This window comes from Pan troglodytes, chromosome 10 (assembly GCF_028858775.2).
Source record: "Pan troglodytes isolate AG18354 chromosome 10, NHGRI_mPanTro3-v2.0_pri, whole genome shotgun sequence".
NCBI lineage: Eukaryota > Metazoa > Chordata > Mammalia > Primates > Hominidae > Pan > Pan troglodytes.
The window spans coordinates 101,910,612-101,923,474 of record NC_072408.2 but is presented as its reverse complement, the minus strand read 5'-3'; the positions used below and the strand labels follow the sequence as shown (position 1 = coordinate 101,923,474).

The 12,863-nt window shown below is 45.5% G+C and overlaps 1 protein-coding gene across 7 annotated transcripts in view; it reads left to right on the top strand.

Annotated features, from left to right (window-relative positions):
- Nucleotides 1–7,866: 7,866 nt before the first annotated feature.
- Nucleotides 7,867–12,863, top strand: part of NR2C1 (nuclear receptor subfamily 2 group C member 1) — a 50,126-nt gene continuing 45,129 nt past the window's right edge. For 6 of the 7 annotated variants that reach the window (XM_063784855.1, XM_016922635.4, XM_009425979.5 and 3 more), the window contains exon 1: nucleotides 7,867–8,148. The gene's annotated coding sequence lies outside the window, so the exon portion shown is untranslated. 7 annotated transcript variants of the gene reach the window in all.

Sequence of the window (12,863 nt, the reverse complement as noted above, 5' to 3'; positions counted from 1 at the left end):
CAGTGAGCCGAGATGGTGCCACTGCACTCCAGCCTGGATGACAGAGCGAGCCTCCTTCTCAAAACAAACAAACAAAAAAAAAATAGAACAGCAAGGTTATCCATAGAATATTTCTTTAAAGGGTACAAGAATTTTCCTTTCTGCCTCTAAACAAAGGATTTCCTAATTCAGTGTGATCTTTAACAGCAACCATGAGGATTACTGAGTGCCTTTCTGGGGCCTTTTGAATGCTGTTTGGTACAGCACCAGAGTCCCTACTAGATCTAGAGTTGACTGCTATAGTTTTTTGTGGCGATTTTTTGCCATGGAGTCATTTGAACCTCATACACAATCCTAACATGCCATCCCCTTTCTGTCATAGCAGGTACACTAAAATTTCTTTGTAGCTCAATTTTATATAATCAAGATCACATAAATAAGGCTTCCATGTTAGAATCGTTGCAGTTTTTAGTGTATTCCTTTTTGGAGGCTAAAGTTATACCTTATAAACTGTTTCTGCGTCTGGCATTTAGCAAGACAAGTTATTTGGGTTTTCTTTCCCTCCTCTTGAGCTCTCAGCCTTCTGACTACAAGGTTTGGCTTAAGCCTTATAATCTAAAAAATATCAGCCAGGCTATTCTATCTTCTAAGACCTGGCTGAATCATGAACCAGTTCTAAATCTAAAGAGAGTGAGAGAGGGAAGAAATCTGGCACAAACTTACAGTCTCTTTAATTACATGTAAAATGCATGTGACTGTATTACCTATTGGCTTAGCCCCATGGAGGGTTTAGAAAAATGTGTAGTCTTTGTGGAAGCTATCCAATTATCCTTCTCCCAAAAAGATGTTTTAAATGTGGAACAGTATTACATTCCCCTGCCCCTTTATGAGTCCTTCATAACTTACTAAAGCTGACCAATTGTTATTTATGTAACCTGGCTCATTCATTGTCAACTAAGAACCTAATTATATGCAATTTATTGTAAAAAAAAACTATAAAACTATATTTTGCTAGTATTTTAGAGGAAAAATGATATTGGGCACAGTCTATAAATGGGGAGAAAAGTTAAGTAGTATCTAGATTCCAAGGATACTATATTTATTATACAGATATGTGTGCCTGTGCTTCCATCAAACCCTTTTTCAGGTATCTCCTTTTAATTCATAAGGAGGAAAGAGTAGGGCATTTATAAAGCTAAGCTAAAAATGATGCTAAGCATAACATAGATGAGATGCCAGGCTGAACCAGGGGAAGGCTGGCATTGTTAGTGTCCCCAACTAGCAGTCCACCTTTATCTGTGGCAGCTATAAATGTACAGGACCCATCAGAGTCCTAAGAAAATGAGAGTAATTATCTCTGGCATCATCCACATTTCTGAATCTCTTTCCAATCTCTTTTCCCTTTTTCTGTAATATACCCAGCATCCCCCTATTGTATTTTGGTTGCCCAAGATTCTTGATTCTTTGAGTGTGTAGTAGCATTTCTTAAAATGAGATCATCAGACCAACCCTTGATTCACATGAAAGCTGTAATGACACAACAAAGAGAAGGCGACAGTTTTAAAGTATAATTGTCAGCCAAATGTGTATTTTATATTTGGTTCATAGAATATATCTAGATGTGGGGAAAGTCTCCTATTTGGTAATTTAGTTAAAATGTAAATGTTATATCACAGCATATGTTGGTATGTTTTGGAGTGTGCTTCCATTGTGCTCAGCTTTTGAAAAGTTTGAGATCCATTTTAGTCAAATGTAGTCAATGGGATTTCCAGAGATACATATTCTGTTTTTCTTAGTATACCACACACTCCTTGAAGGCAGATACTGTACTTAATATATCACTGTCTTCCATAATACTGCCCTAGGTCTTTTTAGTTTTTAAGAGACCGGGTCTTGCTATGTTTCCCACGCTGAACTCAAATGCCTGGGCTTAAGCAATCCTCCCACCTCAGCCTCTGGAGTAGCTGGGACTACAGGGGCATGCACCACCAGGCCTGGCTTCCTAGGAGGGTCTTTAAAGAGAAAATATTTGTTCAATTGAAAACAGGATTCTTGTCATCTACAACTCCAACACAGCCGAAAATATCCACATTATAACCTGGACCTTAGACCTACTTTCTCCACTATCCTGCAAAGCTAGATTTGTAACTACCTATTGGCTATCTATATGAGTCCTCAAGCATCTCAGACTTTACATGAATAAAACTCAACTTCCTTCCCATTCAAATCTGTTTATTTTCTTCTGTAAGAGAAAGATACCATTTGAGACTCCAGAATCTGCCTCTAACTCTCAACAAGACTCTGCAATTACTCTTGTATCCTTTCCATCCTCATTGCCCTGCTGTTATTACATAGGCCCTGGTTCAAGTCCTTGTTACTTGTTCCCATTATTGCAATAACTTCTAATTCCAATGCTGTGTGTGACCCCATTTTAAACATGGCCAGAGCAGTCTTCCAACAACATAACTCTAATCTAGTTTCATCCCCACTTTTACATGCTTCAGTGGCTTTCCCAGTGACTTGGCATGGAACACGTCCTCAGTTGCCACACACTCCAGCTAACTCTGACCCAACCTTTCTTTGTTCACACAGTTTCCTTTTCCTTCCTCATTGACCCATCCGCATCTCTGTTTATCCAAGACTTCTCTGTGATAGCTGACCCTTAGTCTTTCTCTCCCCTATTCCTCCAGACTAGATCCTGTCTCCTTCCTGCAGCCCCCACACAGCCTTCAGTTCATAATCTTTTGCATGATGCTTAGCACCTTCTATCCCTAAGGACAACTTACTCATTTGAGATTTCTGGCAGGGTACCTTGCATGCAGTGGACACTCAGTATTTGTTGAATTAAATTCCTTCCTATGGATCCCTTCAGATTTTTTTTGAAGTGCCTCTAATACACATATCATTCTAGGGCTTATGCCACTTTTAATGTCATTTTCTAAAGGAAAATCTTATCTATGACATTTTCCCTTATAAGAGATAGTTGTTTTGAGTAGGGTTTTTTTAAAGATAAATGTAGTAGGATATTTTTTAAAGCCTAAATATCAAATTCCTTTCCCTTTGGGGTTGGGGGAAGGAATGAAGGGGGAGCAACTTGCTGTTTCATATGAGTTGGTCATAGCATGTAAGAACCAATCTTGAAATATCGTTTTTTTTTAAATGGCTTATAATGTATTTCTAGAAATACTTTGTACTTAAAATGATAACAGTTTGTATCTTTTTGTCCATATAAAGATATTTTATAAATAAAAAAATTAGCATTGTAAATAATGTTAATATGTATTTATACAAAATAAATTTACTATAATATATTTTGTTGGTGTGATTTTTTTCCCCCTCAAGACAGAGTCTTGCTCTGTCACCCAGGCTGGAGTGCAGTGGCGCGATCTCGGCCCATTGCAATCTTCACTTCCTGGGTTCAAGCAATTCTCCTGCCTCAGCCTCCTGAGGAGCTGGGATTACAGGCACGCACCACCATGCCCAGCTAATTTTTTGTATTTTTAGTAGAGACGGGATTTCACCATGTTGGCCAGGCTGGTGTCAAACTCCTGACCTCAGGTGATCCACCCGCACCAAGTGCTAGGATTACAGGCGTGAGCTACTGAGCCTGGTCAGCATCATAGATTTAAAGATGAACTTCGGCTAGAGTCACACATTTAAAGATGAACTTCGGCTGGGCGCGGTGGCTCACACCTGTAATCCCAGCACTTTTGGGAGGCCAAGGCGAGCAGATCACTTGAGGTGAGGAGTTCGAGACCAGCCTGGCCAACATGGTGAAACCCTGTCTCTACTAAAAATACAAAAAGCTTAGCCAGACATTCTGGTGTGCGCCTGTAATCCCAGCTACTCGGGAGGCTGAAGCACAAGAACCTCTTGAACCCAGGTGGCGGAGGTTGCAGTGAGCTGAGATCAAGCCACTGCACTCCAGCCTGGGCAACAGAGTGAGACTCCGTCTCAAAAATAAATAAACTTCATTTACCTCTTTTCCTGAAGCATAATTAATGGAAACGCTTCTTCACCTACAAATGATGTTCCTAAAATGGCTTCTACTTCCAAGTTTTAACAAGTCAACTTATTGTGACTTAAGTGAATTAATTGGGTGATAAGGGGTAACCACAAGCATCACTGTAGGCATACATATTCTCCACCAAGAATAGTGAAGAGGTCTCAGATTGCCTGAATCCATTAGGCCTATAGTGCAGTCATGCACTGCATAACAATATTTCAGTCAAGGACAGACCACATATACAATAATGGTTGCATAAGATTATAATCCCCTATTTTTACTGCACTTTTTTTTTAAAAGGACTTAGTGTACTTTTTCTATGTTTATATATATTTAGATACACAAATACCTACCATTATGTTACAACTGCCTACAGTATTCAGTAACATGCTGTACAGGTTTGTCCTAGGTTTGTGACTTAAGAGCAACAGACTACAACATACAGCCTAGGTGTGTCTAGGCTAGACCATCTAGGTTTGTATAAGTACACTCTATGATGAGTGTAAAATGAAATTGCCTAAGGACTCATTTCTCAGAACATATCCCTGACGTGACTATACTTTCACAATTTTCACCTTTGGGACCAGCTTATGGTTTTGGCAGGGGGTCTCCCTTAAAACCAAACCAAATACACAACAAATAATGCGAAAAGGTAAAGGTTGGAAAAAAAAAAAAAGTCTCACTCTCGCCCAGGCTGGAATGCAATGGTGCCAACACTGGACCAGACTCCTGGGCTTAAGCAATCCTCCCACCTCAGCCTCCTCAGTAACTAGGAATACAGGCCTGCACCACCATTTTTAAGATATGGAGTCTCACTATGTTGCCCAGGCTGGTCTCAAACTCCTGGCATCAAGCAAGCCTCCTACCTCAGCCTCCCAAGGCTCTGGGAGCAGAAGCCACTGTGCTCAGCAGAGGTGGATTTTTAATGAGGGATAAAGCATATTTTTACTTGTTAGGGATTGTTTCATGCCTTGATCTCTGTCCGTCTGCCTAGTTCCAGAGAGAAATAACAGAGATGTTCTCATTCCCAGCAAACGTTTGTTTTTCCTTCCTTGGATTTCTGCCCTAAGTTTGTGGCTGCTTTCCTACAGTGCCGACCTAAGCTAGATAAAATAGAAATTTCATGACAAAACAAAGGAGATTAAAAAAAAATTAGAAATTTCAAGAATGCTTCAAATTCTAAAGCGCAGAGTACTTTGCACACAGGGCAGTTATTCCTGCCACACCTTGCCACTACAGGTGGCCACTGTCAGAACGCGATGTTCCACCAATGTCTCTTCATTTCATAATTTGAAAAATTTTTTTGTAGAGGCAGGGTTTTGTTATCTTGCCCAAGCCGGTCTCCAACTGCTGGCCCCAAGTGATCTTGCCTTGGCCTCCCAGCAGACACTTGCCTGGCTTTCATTTCTTTTTATTTATTTATTTATTTATTTTATTGATCATTCTTGGGTGTTTCTCGCAAAGGGGGATTTGGCAGGGTCATGGGACAACAGTGGAGGGAAGGTCAGCAGACAGACAAGTCAACAGAGGTCTCTGGTTTTCCTAGACAGAGGACCCTGCGGCCCTCCACCGTGTTTGTGTCCCTGGGTACTTGAGATTAGGGAGTGGTGATGACTCTTAACGAGCATGCTGCCTTCAAGCATCTGTTTAACAAAGCACATCTTGCACCGCCCTTAATCCATTCAACCCTGAGTGGACACAGCACATGTTTCAGAGAGCACATGGTTGGGGGTAAGGTCACAGATCAACAGCATCCCAAGGCAGAAGAATTTTTCTTAGTACAGAACAAAATGAAGTCTCCCATGTCTACTTCTTTCTACACAGACACAGCAACAATCTGATTTCTCTATCCTTTCCCCACCTTTCCCCCTTTTCTATTCCACAAAACCGCCATCGTCATCATGGCCCGTTCTCAATGAGCTGTTGGGTACACCTCCCAGACGGGGTGGTGGCCGGGCAGAGGGGCTCCTCACTTCCCAGAAGGGGCGGCCGGGCAGAGGCGCCCCCCCACCTCCCAGACGGGGCGGCTGGCTGGGCTGGGGCTGACCCCCACCTCCCTCCCGGACGGGGCGGCTGCCGGGCGGAGACGCTCCTCACTTCCCAGACGGGGCGACTGCCAGGCGGAGGGGCTCCTCACTTCTCAGACGGGGCGGCTGCCGGGCGGAGGGGCTCCTCATTTCCCAGACGGGGCGGCCAGGCAGAGACGCTCCTCACCTCCCAGATGGGGTCGCGGCCAGGCAGAGGCGCTCTTCACATCTCCGACGGGGCGGCGGGGCAGAGGCGCTCCCCACATCTCAGACGATGGGCGGCCAGGCAGAGATGATCCTCACTTCCTAGACTTGATGGCGGCCAGGAAGAGGCGCTCCTCACTTCCCAGGCTGGGCGGCCAGGCAGAGGGGCTCCTCACATCCCAGACGATGGGCAGCCAGGCAGAGACGCTCCTCACTTCCTAGACTGGGTGGTGGCCGGGCAGAGGCCGCAATCTCGGCACTTTGGGAGGCCAAGGCAGGTGGCTGGGAGGTGGAGGTTGTAGCGAGCTGTGATCACGCCACTGCACTCCAGCCTGGGCAACATTGAGCACTGAGTGAGCGAGACTCCGTCTGCAATCCCGGCACCTCAGGAGGCCGAGGCTGGCAGATCACTCCCGGTCAGGAGCTGGAGACCAGCCCGGCCAACACAGCGAAACCCCGTCTCCACCAAAAAATACAAAAACCAGTCAGGCGTGGCGGCGCACGCCTGCAATCCCAGGCACTCGGCAGGCTGAGGCAGGAGAATCAGGCAGGGAGGTTGCAGTGAGCCGAGATGGCAGCAGTACAGTCCAGCCTCGGCTCGGCATCAGAGGGAGACCGTGGAAAGAGAGGGAGAGGGAGACCGTGGGGAGGGGGAGGGGGAGAGGGAGAGCAATTTCATTTCATACATCATTATTGACTAGCAGGCATTGTCCTATGTGCTTGGTAATACATCACTGAGCAAAACAGACAAAAAATGGCCATTGAGGATAATCCTCAATATATAATATATATATTATAGAGAGGATGTGGAATATACATATATATGTGTGTGTGTATATATATATATATAGAGAGAGAGAGAGAGAGAAAGACTCATTGTGTCACCCAGGCTGGAGTGCAGTGGTGTGATCTTGGCTCACTGCCGTCTTGACTCAGGTGATCCTCCCACCTCAGCCTCCAAGTAATTGGGACGACAGGCACGCGCCACCAGGACCGGCTAATTTTTTTGTAGAGACGGGTTTTCGCCATGTTGGCCAGGCTGGCCTCGAACAACTGGGCTCAAGTGATCCGTCCGCCTCGGCCTCCCAACTTGTTGGGATTACAGGCGTGAGCTACCGTGCCCAGTCTCTAGTGATTATATTCTTGCCCTGTTTAGCCATTATGTCTCTTTACTCACAACAGTTTATAAGTGAAACTTTGCCTTACCATTTGCATGAGTCGGCCTCAGCTTGTCATTATATATAAAGCTTACTAATGTAAATGACGAGTTAATGGGTGCAGCACACCAACATGGCACATGAATACATATGTAACAAACCTGCACGTTGTGCACATGTACTCTAGAACTTAAAGTGTAATACAAAAAAAAAAAGTTTAAATATGATTGGACTCTACCCAGAGCCCAGTTTTCCAGAAATTAGAAACAGATATGCCTAAGACCCAGAGGGTTATTTATTACTCAAATCTAAAACGTTGACTCAAAACTTCCCCTAATGCCCACCTTTGGCAAACGATGCTTAAACCTTTGCACGTGGCTTCAAAAATTACCTGGCTGGGAACGGGTAGCTCTGGCGGGGCACTCTGCCTCCAAGCCAAAAGGGGGCAGTGGACTCACAGAGCCGCTGCTCGGCCCTCCGATCCCTCCACCCCACCCTGGGAACGTCACGACCTCCTCTCGCCGCTTCTCCCCCGTTGCTAATGCGCAGGCGCTGGCGGGATAGCGCGCCGCCGAGCCGAGAAAGGGGTCACGAACTCTGACCCCCCCAGAAATACCCAAACACAGAACGCTCTCTCCGCCGTGAATCTCGATCCCCCATCCCGTCGGCTTTCTTCAACCTCTCTTCCCGGAGCGCCCCCCCAATCCACGAGTGGCAGCCGCGGGACTGTCGCGTCGGCGCCCGACGCCGGAGTCAGCAGGGCGCAAAAGCGCCGGTAAGAAGCGCTGGGTGGGGACACCAGCGACCGCGTCGGGGGCGGGGGCCAGGGGGTGCCCTTCACTCCAACCGCCAACGGACGCGGTCCCAGCGCATCCCCCGGCCTGCGTCCTGTGGCCAGCGGAGCCGTTCAGTTTGGGAGCGCCGCTTGGTGCTGCTTGACTTGGGCTGGGAGCGCGGAGCTGCGGCGCCGAATGCGCGGGGCCCCGGGAGAGGCGGGGGCGACAGGGGCGGCGGGACGCGGGGCCGGACGGCGAGCGGCTTGGAGCACACAACCGCCTTTCCAGCTGCGCTTACCGCAGCGCCTCTGACCTTTAACCTGCAGGGAAAGCTTCCGCGGCGCTGCAGCTTTCCCCGCCCGGGAGAGCCGCGCGCAGCGCCGGGGCTTCCAGGGCGCACGGCTAATGCCGGCACGAGTGAGACCTGGGAGAGGCCGACTCTCGGCTAGTGGCAGCAAGTCCCGGCCTGCATCCCGTCCCTAACTCCCGTGCTTTCACGGGACGGACAGAATGACTCCCTCCACTTTCACTTTTCTCTCACGACAAATCTGGCCAGGGTCGTCGCTGCCTGTGGGCCTGGTTCTTTTCAGAAGAAATGGAACGGCCCCAGGGTTCTCACTGCAGGGGGCATGTCCATACTTTCGATAGATAGCGCTTTTGTTAAGAAATAATTCTTCCAACTCGGGCAGATACCATTTTTCTGCAGTACGAATGTTGCCAAGTTGTCCCATAATCTTCAGTAAGTAGGTCAGCCTTTAAAAAAGTAACCGGAAAGCAAAAACAGAAAGACCTAAAATTACGACCTTTAGGGTTTAGTACCGCTAGAATTTGTAAATGGACCTTCAATTTTGAGCTTTTTTGAACCATTTCTGCTGTGTGGTTGGTGATACTCGATTTTTTTTTCTTATTTTTTTTTTTTGAGAGGGAGAGGGAGTCTCACTGTCGCCAGGCTGGAGTGCGGTGGCGCGATCTCGGCTCACTGCAACCTCCGCCTCTAGGTTCAAGCGATTCTCCTGTCTCAGCCTCCCGAGTAGCTGGGATTTCAGCCTCCCGAGTAGCTGGGATTACAGACACGAGCCACCACACCCAGCTAGTTTTTTTTTTTTTTCTTTTTTTTTTTTTTGTATTTTTAGTAGAGATGGGGTTTCACCATGTTGGCCAGGATGGTCTTGATACTCTGACCTCTTGATGTACCCGCCTCTGATCCACCTGCCTCGGCCTCCCAAAGTGCTGGGATTACAGGCGTGAGCCACCGCGCCCGGCCGATGATTGTTTTTAAACTTTGCTTTAAGTCCAGTGAGTATATCTGAAAAAGCGATGTGTATTTCTGTTATTAAAAGTGGGTCGCGGCTGGGCGCAGTGGCTCACACCTGTAATCCCAGCACTTTGGGAGGCTGAGGCGGGCGGATCATCAGAAGTCGGGAGTTCGAGACCAGCCTGACCAACATGGGGAAACCCCGTTTCTACTAAAAATACAAAATTAGCCGGGCGTGGTGGCGCACACCTGTAATCCCAGCAACTCGGGAGGCCGAGGCAGGAGAATTGCTTGAACCCGGGAGGCGGAGGTTGCAGTGAGCTGAGATCGCGCCATTGCACTCCAGCCTGGGCAAGAAGAGCGAAACTTCGTCTCAAAAAAAAAAAAAAAAGTGGGTTTTATGAAATGTTGCTAATCTTAGTTTTTCAAGGGGCATGTTAGTTTCTTCTAGGAAAGGTTTTTTTGTTTTGTTTTATAGAAATGGTGGGGGGCCTCATTTTGTTATCCAGACAGATCTCTGGCCTCAAGCTATCCTCCTGCCTCAGCCTGTTGAGTAGCTGGAATTACAGGCACCGCATCTTAAGGAAGGATTTTGAGGGAACAAACAATCCCCAAAATATCTACCGTCTGTGTGTCTGCCACACAATGTATAATCCCTACTCTTGGGGAATAAAAACAAAACAGCATACAATAAATAATAGTATAAATATAATTCATTGCCTTTTTCAGTGACAAGACCATCTACAGCCTCTTGAAGTCTTTTATGAACTGTGTCTAGAAAATTGCACCTTTAAATTTTACAGACAGTATTAGGAATTAACAGAAATCTATTTCTGAATCCTAGCTAACAATCTTAGTCTACAAAATAATTGCTCGACCCTTCAAGAAAGACTGGGTAAAAAACTATTTGAATCAATTTTTTTTTTTTTTTTTTTTTTGAGACGGAGTTTTGCTCTTGTTTCCCACGCTGGAGTGCAATGGCACGATCTCGGCTCACTGCAGCCTCCACCTCCCAGGTTCAAGCGATTCTCTTGCCTCAGCCTCCTGCGTAGCTGGGATCACAGGCGCCGTCCACCACACCCGGCTAAATTTTTGTATTTTTCGTAGAGATGGGGTTTCACCATGTTGGCCAGGCTGGTCTTGAACTCTTGACCTCAGGTGATCCACGTGCCTTGGCCTCCGAAAGTGCTGGGATTACAGGCGTGAGCCATCGCCCCTGGCTTGAACCAAATCTTAAAAGTCAGGTGGAATTTAAATGAGGGAGAAAGTAGGAATATGTTGGGGAATAAAGAACATCGTAGTTTGACCTGAACAGAGGCCCCTCTTGGGAGTGATAGGAAATGAGAATAGGGGGAAGTCGGATTATAAAAGAACTCTCCATTGTGGTGTTCACAGTGCCAGGCACCTTGTGAATGCGTAATAAATATTGAATGAATACCACGGGAAGGGGTTAAAACGTTGTTCCTTTGCCATTAAAGCAGCACTGATGGTCTGAAGCTGGAGAATAAGGATAAGTCGTTCTGTGAATGCCTGGCCCCTAGTAAGCATTCAACAAGTGATTTGTTGAATGGAAGAAAATTGAATAAATTTTTGAGCCAGTCAATATGAACATTTTTAAGGCTCTTGGTATACATTGGCAAATTACTTTTCTAGGAAGGTTAAAACAGTCTAACCTTCCACCAACAGTGTATAAAGAATGTGTGTGTTGGCTAGGTGTGGTGGCTCATACCTGTAATCCCCACACTTTGTGAGGCTGAGGTGGGCAGATCACTTGAGATCAAGAATTCGAGACCAGCCTGGCCAACATGGTGAAACCCTTTCTCTACTAAAAATACAAGAAGTAGCTGGGCATGGTGGTGCATGCCTGTAATCCCAGCTACTCGGGAGGCTGAGGCAGGAGAATTGCTTGAACCTGGGAGGCGGAGGTTGTAGTGAGCCGAGATTGCACCACTGCACTCCAGCCTGGGTGACAGAGCAAGGTTCTGTCTCAAAAAAAAAAAAAAAAAAAAAAACTTGTAAATTTTACTTTTGTATTGGCTACTCAAGGCCAGTTTATCAGGCTGGATCCTATTTGAAGTTGGGAAGAATGGGAAGAAAACAGACACTGCTATCAGAGCAGCCTTAACTTACACCATTACGTACCTACTTCTTTCTCATCTCTTCAGGGTAGAGATCATCTTTATTATCCTATCCCAGTGTCAGGCATAGATCCTGAAACACATCAGGGACTCAATCAACTGAAAGGTGTAGTTAGGGAAAGGGAGAGTTGCTTTTTTTTATAAGGTTGAGAATCCCCATGCAGTAGCAGCAATGAGTGTTGGATGGATGGATGGATGGATGCATGGATGCATAGATGCATGGATGGATGGATTAATGTTTAAAAGCATTTCTTCAGTCATCCAGTCACAAAATTATGGGGGAAAAAAAGGAATGTGTGTGTTGCCTTATCTTCGGAGTTAAATTTAGTCTTGGAAAATATAGTCATATGTTATGGGGATGTGTTCTGAGAAATGCATCCCTAAGTGATTTTATCACAAATGAACATCATAGAGCATACTTACACAAAACTAAATGGTATAACTTAACCATACACCTAGGCTATACAGCATAGCCTGTTGCTCTTAATTTACAAACCCACACAGCATGTTACTTTAGTGAATACTGTAGGCAGTTTTAACACAGTAGTATTTGTGTAAGTAAAAAATCTAAACGTGGAAGAGGTGTAGTAAAAATACAGTGTTATGGGTGTAAACTTGTGGTACCGCTATCGTATATGCAGTCTCATTCATTGACTAAAACATTGTGCAGTACATGACTATATATTGATCTAATGAGTCCCTGGAATTCATTCAGATAAACAAATAGTTTATCTACCTAAGTTTTCATTATGAGGTGGCTTCTTTGAGTCTAATGCACCAATACACTGGTGTTGATTTTAGGATTTCTGGAAGAGATTTCTTATTTTTTTATTACTTTAATTTTTGTGGTAATACTTGTATTTAAGCAAAATTTAAAAGCCTCAAACACTTATTCAATGAAAAATAAGTCTCCCTTCCATTCCTGTTCCCAAACTTGCAGTTTCTTTCCTTGGAGGTAGTTATTGGAACCATTTTCTTTCTTATGTATCCTTTAAGGTGTAGTTTTTCTTTTTCTTTTTTTTTCTTTTGAGACAAAGTCTCTCTCTGTCACCCAGGCTGGAGTGCAGTGGCACGATCTTGGCTCACCACAGCCTCTGCCTTCCAAGTTTAAGGGATTCTTCTGCCTCAGCCTCCTGAGTAGCTGGGATTACGGGCACCTGCCACCATGCCTGGCTAATTTTTTTTTTTTTTTTTTTTATGAGACAGAATTTCACTCTTGTGGCCCAGGCTGGAGTGCAATGGTGCAATCTCGGCTCACCGCAACCTCTGCCTCCCAGGTTCAAGTAATTCTACTGCCTCAGCCTCCTGAGTAGCTGGGATT